The sequence below is a fragment of the Lygodium microphyllum genome, chromosome 20 (genome assembly GCF_053477565.2).
Source record: "Lygodium microphyllum isolate KBCC chromosome 20, Lygodium_microphyllum_v1.1.10, whole genome shotgun sequence".
NCBI lineage: Eukaryota > Viridiplantae > Streptophyta > Polypodiopsida > Schizaeales > Lygodiaceae > Lygodium > Lygodium microphyllum.
Genome location: NC_141154.1, coordinates 112834068 through 112849325, shown reverse-complemented (window position 1 = coordinate 112849325; position 15258 = coordinate 112834068). Strand labels below are relative to the sequence as shown.

Sequence of the window (15258 nt, the reverse complement as noted above, 5' to 3'; positions counted from 1 at the left end):
TCTAATCAATCAGCATGAAATGCATTTCTAAAATATTCATTCAACCCCTTTCATGAAATGCAATTGGATGGAAATTTGAAAGATCGGATACGAAGAGAGTCTTACCAATATAATTTAGTGACTAATTGATTGCCCTTTTATAATATTTCAAGCTTGGGTTAAAAAATTCAACTAATCAAATCAAGGTTATGCATCAAACTTGGTAAATGATACCTATAATGAAATATGATTGAATCAATGCTGAAATTCAATGAAATAGGCTCTGATTAATAGGAAGAGCACTAACCTCTGATCTATTTATCAATTTAGAGAATTAATTGATCAATAATCTCTCATCAACAAGTGGAAAATCATAAGCAAGTAGATTATTGAGAGATTTTAGAGATTAAGCAAGAAAGATAAGGATTAAGCTTGAAGATGGTAAATGTCAGCTCCAATCCAAATAATAGAAGAATCCTCCATAATCCACTAATACGAATCCATCATAAGGCTTGAAAGATCCATAAAATCAGTCCATATAAGCTCCAATATGATCAAATCCATGAAGAATCAATGCCTTGAGCTTGCTTGAACACTTCAATACCAAATATTCAAGCCTCTTGAAGGAAAGCCCCAAAATAAACCTTCAATATGAGCTCTAACATCCTTAAATTTGAAGAAATTTGAGCTTCTAGGTGTGTGGCTATGGCTGCCCTGCTGTGTTTTAGGGTTTTTAGTAAAGAAGATGAAGACCAGAGCTTCAACCTACTGAAAGTTACTGAAGGAACTTGCTCTGAGCATGCCAATGATAAGGAACCAAATTTGGAAGAGATGAGTTGGAAGAGAAGGATGGAATTTGACCAAGGAAATCAACACAATTTGTGGTAAAATTTCAAGCACTTTGCTACTCCCTTCATTGTATAAATTACATGACTATGGTGCTCAATTTGTAGTATTTGACTTGAGGAATCATTGCCCCATGGTTAAGCTCGAAGAAATTATCAGAAGAGCACAAAGTTGAAAGATTTCTTGGTAGCCACCATTGAAGCTTCAGCCAAAAGCTTGGAAGAGAGAGAAAGAGAGCCTCCACTTGAAAAGTAACCACCATTTAACTCCTAGTTTAGCCCGACTAACTCCCATTTGAACTAATTATCTCAAAATTGTATGAGAATTTGATGATGACATGCTATTTTAGCATTCCACTGCCATATCTATCATTGAAGATCTCCATATATAGTCTCTTGCTAACTGTAGATTGTTTGCAAACCTCTACTAGTCACAGCCTTTGTCAAGTACCTATAGTACTTATCTGATATTGGTTTTTAGGAAGAAAATTAGACTCAAATAGAAGGAACAATGGATCAAAGACGAATGCTCTGATACCACTTGTCAAGAAGTGAACTCAAGAGAGAGAGAAAGAGAAGAGAGAATACTATAGAAGAAATAGAAGTAGGAGTGCAAAAGAGAGAGAAATAGAGTGACGAGGAGAGAGAAATATTAGAAATGGAGAGAGAAAGATAGGAAAGAGAAAGAAGCCATTGAAGCTGAGAGTAAGGTGAAAAGAAGAGGGACAATAATGTATTAATGTGTCAAAAGATGAGAAAAATTACATGTCCTCTCCTTTTATACCAATGTTAGTGTGACATGGCATCAATATTATTTACACACTAAATCATTATTCTTCCTAGCTTCTTACATCAGTTTTTTATTATACCTGGATGCCCTAAACTAGATATTTACACCTTTCATACCTTGGTTAGTGTGATCAAGTATTTATCCAAGCTTCTTGTGTGGGCTCACTCTTTACAACCTTGCTATTTTAAAATACTTTAAGGCTAAAAATAAAGCTTGAAAAATGATAAAAAATCTCAAAAAATAGGACTTTTCCATGCGGTATGCTTATGGGGTCTTCAAGAGAAAAAATTCACTATAAGTTCTCATAATTTTAGAGAATTCTAGTCAATCTACTCAAACGCCATGAGTCTTGGCATTAAGAGTGAAATTGCAAATGCAAAACACAAGAAAAAGGAGTCTAGTCACGACATGGACAACACACAACCGTTATTGGAAGAACTTAAGGCAAAAGTTGTTATAGATAGGAATTTCCTACCCTATCCCAAGCCATTCAAATCCACAAAGAAGATACTTATTACACACTTTAGTTACCATTCTCTTGCTAATCACATAATAGTTAATTAATTTGTTGTAAGTAAACTAAATTAGTATATCAACTCATTACACTTATTAAACTAATAAAAATTATTAAGTAGTTCAATTATAGCTATTCTTACATTAATTCCTTTATGCAATAACTAAATATGTAGTTAAATAATCTATTGATAATTATGTAATTATTAATTTTATTTTGCACAAATGTAATAGCTAAATTTATAATAATGCAAATAAATATAAATAGATAATTACCAATTACATGATAATAGTGATTAGTCATAGCTATTATTATGCAAATTAATAATAAATCATTAGCTTACATAATAACTAGTAAAAATAATCATAATGTAACCGCTACTTACATCATAATAACTAGCATAACATAATTGTTATTATGTAGCATTATAATAACTAATTATTTTAGGTGGTAATTAATTATAAAATATATTAACATGAATAAAATTAATTACTTTTACATAGATTAATCATAATTCATTAGCTTACATACATATTCTAATCTTATCTTATTTCATATATTAACAAAAGTTGTCAACCGATGTCTTGTGGCAAGTTTTGGAGGAATGCCACATGGCACATCTCTAGATCCACTCAATTTTGTTATTTTAAAAAAAATTAATTACATTAGAATTAAATGACCCATGTCACTAGGTCCAAAGGGGATGGATATTTGGGAAAACATCTATATATGCATTGAAAACTAACATACACTTTGTCATTTGTCATGGGAATCCCAACTTTACCCAAGCTTGGTTTTCCTCTCAAAAACCATATCATTTCTATGAGAAGGACATATTACAAGAAAGCTTGGAAACTCATGTATACTTGAGCATCAAAATAAATTTATGATAGACATTTTATAAGATGTCCAACTCTACACATATGCAAACCATGTTCCTATTAAAGGATAGGCACCTAAGGGTCCAAACTCATGAAAATTGTAAGCCTACCAAAAATTTATTACTTATATGAAATGAAAGCTTTGACTTATTACCTTACAAAAGAAAATCTAATTATCTCCTTGTCATTGAACAAAATATTTCTTACGCATCCACTTAGATTAAGAACTTTTCAAAGTTGTGGTCTAAATCTTGTTGCATTTTATTACATCAAATCCTCAATAGAAATTTCAAATAGAAGTTTTACTCATGTTGTTGGATCTCAAGATTTGTAAAGTATGGCTTACCTAAATTGATCCATGCATGTCTTTATTTTGATTTTTGACATAATATGTGGTACAATAAAAATGAAATATGTGAATTAATCAACTCCAAGACTTACATCAATTTTCATTAATAGTGGTACGCCATTGATCTTGACCTTTCTCCTAAATATTCATAAACTTCAATAATGTTGAAGGTTAAGAAAACATGAAAGAAATAAGCTTTAGCATTATAAATCATCTACAAAACCACATCTCTCTTAAAATGAGAAATAGGAAAATGAAGTTTTACATTGCTTCATCACACCTTGCAAATTGAAATAATGAACAATTTCAAAATTAAAATAACAAAAAAAAGAAAATTTGTGGCCATCATAAAATTACGAGTCCTTAAAATCTTTAGGTCTTTTCATAGAAAGAGTAAATTTGTACTCCTTATAAAATCATTTGTCCCAAAAATACTTATGGCTTTCATAAAAAGATACAAAATGAGCAATGAGCTATTGTCATTAGTTTTTCAAAAGGCTATTACAATCTTGCTTGACAACAATGAACACTTTTCATTCTAAGAATCCCCTTAGTAACACTTTGGAAGTAGAATCCTTAGCTCATTAGGAATGTTGCATCAAAATACAATGAATAATACTTTCAACATGCATACATTACATTGTGTGATAACTAGCACACCAAAAAGTTTGAGAAATAAGCCCAACGAGGTCAGTCATAAATATATGTATGTATCACATAGGTTGAACATAAGGGAATTTTAAAATACCATTTTTACACATTTTTTACATATAAAAGGGTCCCATATAAAGGGGTTACTTACAGATTGAATAGAAAAAGGTTTTGTTTTATTAAGAAAAAAATCACAAATAAATATATTTATAAATAGGCCTTGAACGCACATGATATAGAGGGTATACATATGGTGAATTACCCAAAGAAATAAAAATAAAATTAGTCTACATGATGCTACTTATGTCAACAAATTTCACTTCTAGAACATTAAAGAATGAAGAAGAAAATTTGGCTAACAATCTACATGATTGCTACTAGCTTCAATAACTTTCACTTCTAGAACATTATAAGCATTGAGTCAAAATCCTACATTTAAATTGTAGTTAATAGAGTGTCAAGTATTGTGGCATTCTTACATCCAAACCTATAGTTAAGCACCACTTAATAGAGAAGAGTGTGCCAAGTACCATGGCATCCTTACATCCAAACCTATAGTTAAGCACCACCTTCAATTCAATGTTCCCTACAATGCTATGAGCATCATCAAATCTCACAATAGAATTGAAATTCCATCATTCAAGACTACTCTCATTCATTTTGCATCTCATTCTTGCAACTTCATTAATGCTTCTGCCACGAAGCTCAACCATCTACATTGACCCTACAATCACACATATCATTAAGTGTACCCTAGAGTTCGGCTAGGGAGACGACCTTTAGAGTTGTGCTAGATGACTTGGAGATCCATTTCCTTCTTCATTTACTTCTTTAAAATATAGAAGTTTAAATGAGAGACATGAAAGTATTAGTAGCCAACATAGGTGGCAGGATAGGGTGATTAGGTAAAGATGAAGTAGGCCATAGTGGAAGCATTGAGGAGGTAATCAAGAGAAGCAAAAGCATGATCCATCCTTTCCGAGGGGAAGAAAAGGTTGTTGAGATCAATTAATACTAGAAGAAATAAGAGGGATTACACAAGGGCCTAAAAATTAGCAACCATTGCACATATGATGCTGGTAATAGATGTCACTTATGCAACTCCAAAAAACCTTGCATATTTGAGTCAAATTTAATGACATTTAGGCCATAAAATCTATGAATATCTTTGTCTTTATGTGTGTATGTGTGTGTGGTACATACCCATGTAATGAAGAGGACTGAGGAGGTAGAAGACAAGAGAGACAACATTACAAAAAGGTAAGAGAAGAGAAAGAAAATGAGAGAGAAAGATTGAGAATTTAGTAGAAGAGGGTGGCAAACCTAGAAGCCAAAGAGAAATAAAGGAATAGTAAGAGTATTGAGTGAAGAAGAGCTTTGAGATATATGACCTATAGTATATGCATGGCACAAGAATAAAAATTTACTGTTATATTAATGGGGGTGCAGATGTGAGCATGATCACTCAAGTTTATGTACAAAACTTTGCTCTTCAAATAATGGCTAGATCTAGTTTTCACATTAGGTTGGCAAACCATCCAAATTAAAGTGCATGGGGACCATTCAAATTTTTAAAATAAGCATTTATGGAGTACTATCTAGATAAGTTGTTAGGTAATGCCAACCATTTTAAGAGCATTTTCCTTGATACTAGGAAAAAAACCTATCTTAGAAAGGCAAGAGCAATACAACATTGGATATGAGGGGTGATAAAAATAAATGATAGACATGGAGTACTAATAAAGTTTGACATGAGAAAGAGAAAACACTTGGCCAGTGATGATATAGACGAGGAAGAAGAGGAAGAGGTCTTAGAAAGCTTAAGAGAAGAAGATGATGATGATGATGAAAACTCTAAGATTGAGATAGATTCAAACCATGATGTTTCATCTTTGGCGTTGAATATAAAATTAAAGAAAGATATCAAAGGACAAGGAAGGGAGGAAGATAGTGAGAAAAGAGATGAATGTGATCAACCTAGGAAGGTTGAGATCTCTCTGATTAAAGAGAGAAGAGAGATAAGCACAATTGATAATGTAAGGGAAATATGTGTTGTAAGTGGTGAGGGGATGAAAGGTGAAGGATTGAAAATTGAGTTAAAAGAGGATGTAAGGCCCGTTTCTCAAATGTTGAAAACCCTCACAACAAAACAAATCTTATTTCTTATGGATGATGTGGAAAAGATTTTGCAAGTTGGATTCATATATCAAGTAGAGCACTTGAAGTGTGTAAGCACTTTTTTTATTGCTCCTAAGAAGACATGAATGTACGTGAGTTACAAAACCTTTAAATGTAGCCACAAAAAGGGACTATTATCCTCTATCTTTTATTGATCAACTTGTGGATTTAGTAGTAATTGCAAATGAAATATATATGGTGTGTGATGGCTATTTTGAATATTTTTAGTTGCCAATAGCATTGGAGGATCAAAAGAAAACAACTTTTAGAACACCTTCGGGTTGTTTCTACTACCAAGTGTTATCTTTTAGACTCACAAATGGTCTATCCCAATACCAAAGAAGTGTAAATAAGGTGTTGGATCCTTACTTAGGGAAGTGTATAAGGGGATTCATTGATGATGTTTGTGTCCACAATTTAAGAACTCACCATTGTGAAAATTTTGAAAATTGTACTCGAACAAATGGATGAAAACATATATCAATTGAATCCAAGAAAATGAAATTAGCCAATCCAAAGTAAAATTTCTTGGACATGTGGTTTTGGAAAATGGGATAGAACTAGATCCAAATAAGGTTAAGGCTCTAGTAGCATTGGCATCTCTGGCAAATACAATACAATTGATGATATTCATACACAAAGCTAGGTATCTCTCGATATTTATACCCTTTGAATCATAGTTACTATATCCTTTGCAAAATGGTAGCTAAAAGAGATCCACTAATATGCAAACCAAAAGCCAAAGAGGTATTTTAGCAAGTCAAAGAAACATTAGGTCAAACTTCTTCGATGCAAGCACCAAATTGGGAAAATGAGTTTTATATGAGTCCTTGTGTGGAAGAGGATGCAATTGGAGCTTTATTGATGTAAGAAGGAGAAATTTATTGGTACATGGGATTGGTTTATTGTAAAAGTATAGTAAAAGCTTCAACTGAGAGGACCCATAAAGAGATTGAGCAAATAATAATGAATGGCATACTTGCATGTTGGAAATTTAGAAGGTAATTTCTACCAAAACCACTCACAATCCTAACAAGGTATACCCTTCTACCAAAATTAATAAATAATCTCAATCTATCAAAGAGGATGTTGTGAGATGGATCCTATACCTAGAGGAATTGAAATATAAATTGTTGGTGGAAGAATCAACTTGAGCTACACATGTAGATCTTTTGACTTATCAAGGTAGCTCTATCCTATTAAAAGGTAACTTTGGGGATGAGATTAGAGACATTGTGAAAGAGATTGAAAATGTCTTTGATAAATTTCTTTAATGGATCCTATTAAGAGGCACATGAAAAAACCGCAAGGGATATTGTATTCTACAATCCAAAAGAAAGTATGATTAGAAGAGAACCTTTTGAACTAGAAGCAAGTACCAACAATAAAGTTGAACATTGGAACTTGCAAAAGGGCATTTCATTAGCCTTGAAAATGGTAATCCGAAGAGTTAGGATCTAAGGAGATGCACTCCTAGTAGTCAAGCAGATTCTAGGAGTATGGTAGAGAAAAAATCAATGATCAAAGAGAGTATGCAATCCAAATAAGACGAAGCTCAAACAACTTGAGGCATAGAGTATCAAAAATATATCCGATGAAACTAAAGAGGTATATGAAGTCACCCAAACAACTATTTATCAAAAAAATTTCATAGAAGGAGGCTATCCACTCTAGAGATGAAGAAAAGCATTAGAGCTTGAAGAAGACTTTCTTTAGATTGGAAAAGTACCAATCAATATCCCAAAAGAAGAGAAGTATGGTTGTATCTAATGAGAAAAAAATTATAGAATGGTGAATGATATTTTATTTATGAAAGGAGCTCATTTAATATTACAAAGGGCACCTTAAGAAGAAGAGATCTATACTGTACTTGAGAATAACCATGAATGACCTGTGGAGGACACTAAGCTTTCAAAGTGACTCTCCAAAAGATTTGAGTAGGAGGCTACGTATGACCAAGACTATGTAAGAATGTCAATCATTGGTGTAGGTCATGCCATGAATGTCAAAGAATGAGAAAAAGAATACCAAAACCAGAGCTCAAGAAAATAATTTTGGACTATTATATATTTGAAAATATGGGATATATCCAATAGGACTGTTGCCACACATTTCAAGAGGGGAGATTTATATTCTCACTATTTTCAATTATCTATCATACTAGACCTAAGTTACAACTATGAAGAATATTTAAGCCATACACATGGGAAACTATACATATCAAGATAGTTGTTGTAAATTTGGGACACCTCTAGAGATATTGTTGGATAGAGTGTTTGGATTTCAAGGAAAGCTTATGGATTATATTTCCAATAATATGAACATCACAAAATTCTTTCCATCCCCATATTACTCACAATAAAATGGGGTGAGTGAAATATTTAATGGAGAGCTTATAATGATGTTGACAAAGATAATAGGAAATCACCCACAAACAAGGTATATAGAGATTCCAACAACTCTATGGGCTTACAAAATTTCAAGGAAAGAGAGTATGGGATTTTTCCATATGAATTGGTATATGGGAAAGAGTCATTGTTGCTAGTGGAACTAGAAATACATGTAATGTGGATGCTTGAAAAGATGATTGAAGAAGAAAAAGATTATGCCAAAATACTATTAGAGTTGCAAGGAGTGCAACTAGGAAGACAAGAAGCTTTGAAATATTATGCAAATTTTCAAGAATGAAGGCTTTCAAAATTCAACCGAAAAGTAAGGGTTAGAAAAATTAGAAAATGAGAACTCATCTTACGATACAATAGCAAACTAGATTATTACATTTCAAAAGAAATTCTAGACAAAATGGGCAGGATTGTTTAAGGTAAAGGAAACTTTGGGAAATGGGACATATACCTTTACAAATTTGGATGGAAAAACTCGTAAAAGCATTGAGTGAATGAGTTTCAACTTAAGCGATATATTTCAAGACTCATGACCATTGGCTTCAAAGAAATAGAAGGGGAAGAGTTAAAAAAACACCCTAACAAACCACAACCAAGTATAGAAGAAGATTGGTTAGTGGACAATGCATCCCTATATAAAATTGATGCACATAAATGCTACCAAATTAGGGGGAAGGGCTAAATTTCTGATGGTGTTTTGTAGAGAATCCAAACCCCCTTCATGCACAATAGATAGCTTGGCTTAGAGGCTTTTTATAGATGTGTGGTTTTTTCTTTTTTACTAGAAAATCAATAATGCTTAAACTCTTGTCAGCAAGGACTTTGAATTATGATTTTTCATTTGAGTTTCTTTATAGATATTTCCATGTCATTGGGATGATGCACCAAATTAAACTTTTTCTATACACACTGAATGGCATGAAGCCTACTAAGGCTATAATTAACAAACCTAGATGCATGTGCATGAGAGTTCACACCATTTTTGTGCACACAACTTTTGGCATTACACACTAGGGATAGTCATACACTCAATTGGAACCTTTGGGTGAGTGAGTGAGGTGGTTGGGAGAGATGAGGATCATGTAACTCTCCATCATCTAGAAGAGGGGTTTATATATTGAAATGTATTATCATGAGTGTACAAGAGAGTGGACGTAGATCCTGTTATCTCTTTATCAAAGATAGGTAAGGTATTAAGAATTAAAGGGTAGTAATATCATTAAAGAACGTTGTTTTTGCATAGGTGCATGAAGCACAGAGCACAATAGTATAGACTAGGCACAATTTTTTCAATGCTTGCATCTTCCCTTTGTGCACAATGTATTGGTTTAAGTATACTTTATATTTTCTAGAATTGCATGGCTCTTTATCAACACTTGTGCTAAACCACTAAATCTAGACAATGCTTCTAGCCCTCATATATATTGTCATGTTATGTTCACAAACCCTTGAATGCATGGAGCTACGGATTCTATCTGACTTCTAAGTATGGACATAAAATTGTATGACATCCATCCCCTCTAAACTTGCATATTCTCTAGCACTATCATTCTTCTATAGGTTTATAGCCTTCATCCACCTCAATGTCATCCTCATCGTCCTCCTCAACATTGTCTTGGAAAGTGCTTGTATCTAGCCCCTCTATCTCATATGCATGGGAATCATGTCCCTTGAAGACTTTGATCTAATTCCTTATAATTGGAGTCCTCAATACAATCCCATCCAACTCATTAAGAGAGTAGATAGTATTATCATTCACATGTCTCACCACATATGGGCAAAACCATTGTCTTGTGACCTTCCAAATAGTACTATGCTGATTATCTAGACTACTATCATAAACCAACACCCAATATCTTTCCTATATTTTCCTTGGCCTAAGTCTCTACTTCTTGTCAAATATTTTCTTATTGTGAAGTCTTTCTACCTTCAATATTGTAACTATTGTCTCAATGTTTTCTGGTCTTCTAACTATCAAATGCATACATTAGGCAACTCTTCTATGCTTAGCCCTTCCCTTGAAGGTAACACACTCCATGTGATAGCTATCTCTTAATAGCCATAATATCATTTTTGCCACACATCAATTCACTAGGCATGTATCAAGTCACTACACTATGTATTGTTGATTAGCATATAATGCATACAATAGTAAAAATATGGTCACTCCTTTAGTCTATCTCTACATGACTTTGCCAACGCCTTGATGATAGGCAAATGGCCCCTCTCACTTTTCCCATTGCCCATTGGATTATATGCTAAAGTTAATGCAATCTTAATTCCCAATTGAGAGAAGAACACGAGAGCCTCATCTACATGTAACTCCCCATTCTCAACTCTAATATTGCCTACACAACCATAGCAACAAAAGACATATCCCAAGAGAAATGTTCATACAACCTATGTTGTCTTAGTGTGTAGGGTTGTTCCCTCCACATGATTGGTTAAATTCTCATGTGCAAGCACAAGGTATCTTATCTTCCAAAGTGCGAGGCCAGATGTCCAAATTTTCCACCCATTTATAATGAAGAGAGATAGGATAGATTGGCTACAACCTATCTCTATGTTTCACTCTTGAATGCATTTGTGTCAGAGAGAGAACCAGGGAGAGAGAAAGAGGAGAGAGAAATACTGCAGAGGAGAGAGAAAGACTGCAGGGAGAGAGAGAATAAGAGTGACGAGGAGAGAGAAAGACTAGATTTGGAGAGAGAAAGACAAGAAAGATGAGGAAGCCATAGAAGCTGTGAACAAGAAGGGAGAGAAAGATTGTAATTGTATTGATATGTCAAAAAGATATGAAAAATTACAACTTCTCTCCTTATATACCAATGTCAGTGTGACATGGCATATTATCAACATTTTTAACTATTCCCAACTTCTTACAATCCATCCCTTCCCAAAAGTTTTTGTCCTCAAAAACAAACCTAGAAACAAGCTAAAGAGGAGATGGATAGAACAGAGTACTACTCTGTACAGCATTACAAGGGGTAAAGGAAAAGATTACCTAATACTCAATAGTAGTACTAATCTATACAAGAGGTCAAAATCAGCCTGTAGCCTCCCGGATCAAAAGGAAAAGTTGTATCTTTGCCATGCATTGGATCAACTTTCATAAGATCAAAATCAAATACTACTGGAAGCACGATCATCATGATGGTACTCACTAACGATTGTTGAACTTCTTGTTGTGGACTCATACCAAAATGGTCTTCAACAAGATGTTCTCCATCATTTGCATCATAATATTCAAATACCAAGATTATTTTGGCAGACTTTGCCCTACATGTGGCTTGGTGATTACAAGATAGTGGCTTAGCACAACGATAGCATAAGCTCGCAGCATGTAGTTCCCGTATTGTATCACTAGTGAGGTGTCTAACATGTTTAGCCTTAGATAGCAATTTACACACCTGTTCATCACCATTGGTCAGCTCTATGATAGTTTTGACATGCTGCTCATAGTCATCCTGCTGTTCATGTATAACAGATGGCTGTCCATTCTCATCATGTACTACAGATGGCTGTCCATGCTCATCATGTACAACAGATGGCTGTCCATGCTCATCATGTACAACAGATGACTATCCATACTCATAACCATATTGCTCATGCTGTCCCAAAATTGGCTGATTAGGATTTCCAAGTACAGAACCTCCAAATTGAGACTGAAATCTTCCAACAGGTGGCCGAGAATTACCATGTAATCTTTCTGTTGGTAAAACACCCCTGGAATTCTGAGTATGCAGTCCAAAACCTTGATTATTAGCTCCATTCAAACTGCCCAAATAGTCAGCATGCCTTTGTGAAGCTTCTCCTACTTCATACTGACTATTTGGAATGCCTCTTCTTCCAATGATCCCATTTACATGACCATTCTGGATAGATGGCTGAAGTGGGACTGAAGGGCCACTGTTTGAACAAGCCTTCTCATTAACTTCCTTTGATGCCATTTGCAACTGCATAAATTTAGCAATTTGTGCCATGAGTTGCTCGTTGGATTCTACCAACTTATCAATAGAAGCCTTGGTCTGATCAGTAGATTGAACCATCTGCTCCATTCTTGACAAGATGGCCTCATGTCGTTCCCTATGTCTCAGTTCATGGGCACACAAAGTATCAGTGAGTATACTGATTTCTCCTTGTTGTTGAGGCTCTTCAGGGTTCTCTTGAAGTGTGCTATCCATCATGGAATCCCTGATTTGCTGTGCATAATCCTCCTTGACCTTATTTTTGCCTTTATGTCCTGCCATACTAGTGCAGTCCTGCACCCTGTCTAAACCTGTAAGTGCCCTGTTTAGAGCCTGTTCCAAGTGTTTTGAGTACTTCTTATCCAACTTGAGTCGATACCCAATGCCTATACACTCAAATGAGTAAGAAACAATGCTCCATGAATATGGCATTACAAGATTGCATCCCCAAAGCTTATATATCCTCAGATGGTGGTTGGTTCATGGATGTTTTCCACAAGAGAGCTAAAACATGTTGATCAGAATTCTACAAGTTCTACAGGTTCAGTGATCTGAAGGTTGAAGAAATTATGTCAGAACTACAAAAGGTCTCGGCAGAGATTGAAAGCACAAAGGGGGTGCTCCTCTCTGTCACTAATTTGAAGCAAGCAGCCAATAAAAGAAAGGCAAGAGGCCAATAATGCTCTGGATGTTGTCTCCAAGAAAATTCAAGAACCTACTGAAGAACAGGACTCTATTAATGAGGCTTTGGTTGCTGCTCAAGCTGCACTTGTGGAGACAAAAGAGCAGATTGAACTTTTAAAGTCAGATCATAGTCTGCAGTAATCAAACTAAAGGAAGAGTATTCTGATGTACAAGAAGCTGAGAGACAGGCAGTGTTGGCTGAAAGTGAGACACAAAAGAACATTGCTAGCTTGAAAGTGGAGTTGGACCATGTCAGGTCTACTGAGTTGGCGTCTGTTACAGTTCTTAGCAAAGTGTTGGAAGAGCTAGATGAGTTGAAAGTTAAGCAGACAAATGCTGCAGAAAATGAGTTCTCTTCAGGATGTCTGTTGCCACACTTAAAACTCCGAGCTCTACGTATCAGAAACCGAATGACAGAGGGTGAGTTGCAGAGCAAGCTTTCTGAGATAGGAAAGCCAGCTCTCTCTGGATAGGCCTGTAGTACAATGCAGTCAGGGAAAGGGAGATACGGCGTAGAGAGTAGAAGAAAAGAAGAGAAAGGAGAGTTCCTGGTCTTCATAGAAAGGAGAGTTCCTGGTCTTCATTGCGGGCTTCTGAAGGCACTTCTGAAGGCGGACTTCTGAAGGCACTTCTGAAGGCATGATCATGCCGGAAGCCTCCATTGTACATGCCGACTCTGGCAAGTCCACAACCACTGGCCACTTGATCTACAAGCTTGGAGGTATTGACAAGCGTGTGATTGAAAGGTTTGAAAAGGAGGCTGCTGAAATGAACAAGCGATACTTACAGTATGCTTGGGTGCTCGATAAGCTCAAGGCTGAGCGGGAACGTGGTATTCTGGATTGGTACAAGGGACCAACCCTTCTGGAAGCTCTGGACATGGTTCAGGAGCCAAAAAGGCCATCTGACAAACCCCTGCGCTTGCCTCTTCAGGATGTGTACAAGATTGGTGGCATTGGAACTGTACCAGTGGGTCGTGTGGAGAGTGGAGTGTTGAAGCCTGGTATGGTTGTTACCTTTTCCCCAACTGGCTTGACGACTGAGGTCTCAACGGAGTCTTCAGGGTGTAGGAGGTAGGGATCTATCAGCTGCTATCTCACATGATGAAGTACATATTGATGCTGATGGCAAATGCTTGGAGCTGAATAAAGTTTCTGAGAACATGGGGTAGAATTGCAGATGAGGAGAAGGGAGGCTGCAACCTCATCAATGGAGTATTGACAATGGAGTATTGATCAGAGTTGCATCTGTAGAGACAAGATCTGAAGGTTCAAGTTCTCCTTCAACAGTTAAACACAATGTGCTTGGAAGGAATGCTTCAGCTACAGATGAAGTCACGTCTGAACTGGAAGGTGGGGAGGAAACTGCTGAAGAGGATTCAAAAGGCGGTCATACAAGTAAAATAGAAAGTGTATACATAAAGGATGGTTGCAATAAAGCCTCAGAAGACTTCATCACATGAGAACACATCATTAGACTGGATGCAGTTCGAATGAATGCTGAATGGGTTCCTTACTCCCAACTCAAGCCAATGTAACAGAGGAAGTGGCATGTGAACTTGCCTCCAGTGTAGGTCTGAAGGATGATGAACATCTGGAGCCCTGCAGACAACATCATGCAGCCCGCCTAGTGGCTATTTTGGAGGCATATGCTCTTTATGATCCGGAAACAGGTTACTGTCAAGGAATGAGTGGCCTTTCAAAGAAGAGAAAAAGATGATGCTAGCGGAGAAGGGTAAGGTTGAATCCTCTCTCGCAACCTTGCGTGATGACCATCAAGAGATTGCCCGGCAGTTGGAAGCAGAGAGGCAAGCATCTGCATCAATGCAAAGTGTTTTACGGAGTGAGATGGAGCAGCTGCGTCTTCACAACAAGAAGCTTGCCGATGATAAAGAAATTTTGAAGCAGGGTATTGATGGTTGTCGCATTGAGAATCAGCACTTGCTGTCTCACGGCAAGAAGCAGCATGAAGAATTGAAAACTCTGCAGAAGGAACTCCTGCTCACAAAGAATGCTGC

The 15258-nt window shown here is 35.9% G+C and overlaps 1 pseudogene; it reads left to right on the top strand.

The window, feature by feature from the left end:
- The first annotated feature begins 13886 nt into the window (after nucleotides 1-13886).
- On the top strand, nucleotides 13887-14960 carry LOC148019268 (elongation factor 1-alpha pseudogene; annotated as a pseudogene).
- Nucleotides 14961-15258: the final 298 nt, after the last annotated feature.